General features: G+C 45.0%; 1 long non-coding RNA gene across 1 annotated transcript; it reads left to right on the top strand.

Moving 5' to 3' along the window:
- The first annotated feature begins 1,518 nt into the window (after positions 1-1,518).
- On the top strand, positions 1,519-2,714 carry LOC142496541 (uncharacterized). Its single transcript, XR_012802047.1, has 2 exons — positions 1,519-2,135; positions 2,585-2,714. It is a non-coding gene; the product is annotated as an uncharacterized LOC142496541 (long non-coding RNA).
- The last annotated feature ends 752 nt before the right edge of the window (positions 2,715-3,466 follow it).

The raw sequence follows: 3,466 nt of genomic DNA, 5'->3' as shown, positions 1-3,466 counted from the left end.
GAGGTAATTGAAAACCAATCACCTGTACTTAATGTTAAGGATAGGGTCACAAAAGGTATATAATCTGTGGTCAACCCTTTATCCGGGGGTTCTTCTATACCATCTTGATTGCTGAGAGAAACGCTATGCAATGTCTTCATGCCAGAGGTCTTTCATGTCTTTGGTGTCTTGATGACTATGAAGATTGCTGTATGAACTGCCAGTCCAGATATGACTGTTTCATCATTTCCATTTTAAGTAAGTGTCCATATTTTGCCTGTTATTTGTATATCTGTTGTGTTCACCTTTATCAAGGAATAAATTATATTTTATCATATCTAAGTCTCGTCCCAGTTCAGACCCAGTTATATATATATATATATATATATATATATATATTTTTTTTTTGTGTATTATTAATAGCCTGTCACAAAGCTCCCGTCACAATATCAGCATGAAATGATCACTGCTGGATATACCCCTTTAGATGCAGATGTTTGTAGCAGACACACAATAGGCTCAATGTAACACCCTTATGTGTTGATACCATTGTATCCACACTAAGAAAGAGTTACAGGTGTAATACAATGTTTTTTTACAAGTATCCTCTAAAATGTCTTTTAAACAAGTAGAAGGTGTTGACCAGATGCTGCCCCAGATATCAAGATACCACTCCTCTTCAAAAGATACCTCCAAAATAAAACGGGAAAAAAAGGGGGGCGCAAACATAGTATAGAATCTTTTATAATCATATGCAAATAATTGACAAAGTGTTAAAAATAGTGCACTCACACTAAAAAAGTTACGGTATCGTCTGGTAACTTGTACTCCAGTGTCATTTTCCTCCTCCGTCGATAGTCAGCTGTTCCGTGTCCCCGCATTCGTCACAGGTCCTAATAGATGTCTTGCTGTTCGAGGGGGATCTTATGGAGGTGTTTCCTTGCAGGTCGCGCACCCCTGCTGGATAAGGCCGAGTTCAGGATGGCTGCTCCGCGACGTGCGCCCGCACGTCCGTCGCAAGTTCGGGTTGTTCGGTGGGAGTGTTCAAACTGAAAACTCCCCCGGCGGCAAAGTGCAGCGGTGACGCTGCTACATTTTGCCGCTAAAACACGAAATTATATTTGGGGCAGCAGTCACGCGAGCAGGTTCAGCGAACCAGTTCCGTGACACGTTCACCACGCCCCCCGCCACGTCCCCAAACGCCGCGACCCAACTCCTGCAGCCTGGGCACAGATCGCGGGGCTGCAGGAACATGCGGGGGAGGCGCGCACGGACGCAAGCATCCATAGCAGCCACCCAGAACGTGAACTACGGCCTCGCTCAAACAGAACGCGATGCGACGTGCGTGAGCACATTCGCCACTCTTTCACTGTGTACTGTGGGAGTTTTCAAACAGAAAACGACCCCAGGCGGTGAAGTGCTGCGTTGTACCGGCTGCAACTCTAGCTTTCAACCGAAGTTGAAATTTCAAGCAGCAGCCGCGTCACGTGCACTTCTCCAGCCAATCAGAAACACACACTTTTTTTAATTTAAAGTTACGCCCCCAATCGCGTCATTCTGTCTGTTGGGGATGTTCACACATCGCCCAGCAGACAGAGGCTCGCAAACGCGGACGCGCGTCCATGTAGCAGCCTGTTTGATCGAGGCCTTACAGCAGTCGCACCTCTGCTCCGTGGAATCCTCACTGCCCGACCGGCGTCCTCGTTCCTGTGGCAGCCTCCCGGACGTGACATCAACGACCCGGAAGTATTTGCTCGGTCTGTGAGCTCAGATCTGAGCCGCTGCGGGGCAGGTTGCTGGACGCCGAAATCTGACTGGAGGTCTGAGACTAGTGCGAGTTAGCCAAAAAGATTGTGCCTGCTGCAACCAATCCAACGCGTTTCTCCACATGCCTGTGGTTTCATCAGTGATCCCTGATGAAAGTGACTTCCCTGAAGACTTCCGGGTCGGACTGCAGGGGAGTGCTCCTACCCGGCTTTTCTCCTGCTGTCTCTCACATGGTTATGAATACTTTCCTGCTGCTGCCACCCGCCTTTAGCCATCAAGCACCTCCTGCTGCCCAAGTAATCGTCTTCTCCAGCCGACAGCTTGTTCTTCTGCCCCGATATGGAGTCAGTCCTGCCCCTGCCATCCACCTAAGATACTAAGACAGGAAAGTGAGTGAGGGGATGAGAGAGGAAGAGACAAATTCCAACTCCTAACAAAAAAAAGCCCTGTATGTATATGTATACACTTCTTATTGGTTATTCTCAATTCAACGAAAATATTATCCAGACTCCGTTAGTGTGGAGAAATAGTTTTGCTAACCTACACATTACCTCTCTCGCAAAAAAAAACCCAGAACCTGAAACTCAAACTAAAAAAGGATTTTTATCTGCCATGAGGCTACGCTAGCTACAGTATGTATGCACATGATTTGACTTAAATATCATAGGTGTTGCCGGGAATTTTTACTATTTATGTAAAATACCTCTCAAAGTTATCCAAATGCTACTGTACTTTAGGTATGGGAAAAAATCCATCCTGAACCTTGAAAACTGACATTTCATTTTTTTTGTTTTGTTTTTTTAACCTTTTATAACTTTCCTTTTGTATTTGTTTACAGCTTGGACTATGATTTATGCATTCCTGACAAATGAGCAACTCAGAAATGGAACAGGATAAGAGAAAAATAAGGCAGTAAGAAAAACACCTTAAACTTCAGGTTTACGTAAATTAAAAAAATTAAAAATCCAGCAGAGACTTCAATTTTTTTTCTAAATACTTGAACTTCCTTGATTTGAGAAAGAGAAATAAACCTAACTTGTCATTAGTTTCATTTGGTCTGATGTACAACCGCACCATTAACAAATAGCTGCCGCCCCAAGGACTTTACAAATATTTCTATCAGTGGAACATTTGAAGGTGACTGCACACTGACGTCTCCACCACGCACTGTTTTCACGGTGAATTCTTTTTTAACGTCAGGCACACAGTATAAGGATTGCATGTTACTGCTTAAAGCGGCAGTCTCACTTTTCTATCCATTTCGTGACACTTAGTTTTTTGCAATTACTTAAAGCAGCAATCCTGGCTCGTATATGTATACACACTGTATATAGGATGTGAACCAAGGGGGTTCCCCAGGGGCTGGACAGTGCTCGTTTCATCTCTGGGGACCCCCTGTATCCTATGCTGTAAATAAATGGGAGGAATGGCTAGGTAGGCGGGATTGGTTCTTTAAATCCTTTAGTGTCTTAATGCAGGGGTGCTCAACTCCAGTCCTCAACTCCAGTGCTCTGCCACCTGTGCTGAAGCAGGGACTGATTGAGCCACCTGTGCTGAAGCAGGAATATCCTGAAAACCTGACCTGCTGTGGGGTCTTGAGGAATAAAGTTGAGCACCCCTCCTCTAATGCCATACACGAAGAAAAGGGCCCAGGGGCCGTGGTGACGTACAGTACACCGTCACTTTTTACGGCTAACAAACAAACAGAAAGTGGTTGAAA

Source organism: Ascaphus truei, chromosome 6, assembly GCF_040206685.1.
Source record: "Ascaphus truei isolate aAscTru1 chromosome 6, aAscTru1.hap1, whole genome shotgun sequence".
NCBI lineage: Eukaryota > Metazoa > Chordata > Amphibia > Anura > Ascaphidae > Ascaphus > Ascaphus truei.
This window is presented reverse-complemented; position numbering and strand designations above follow the sequence as displayed.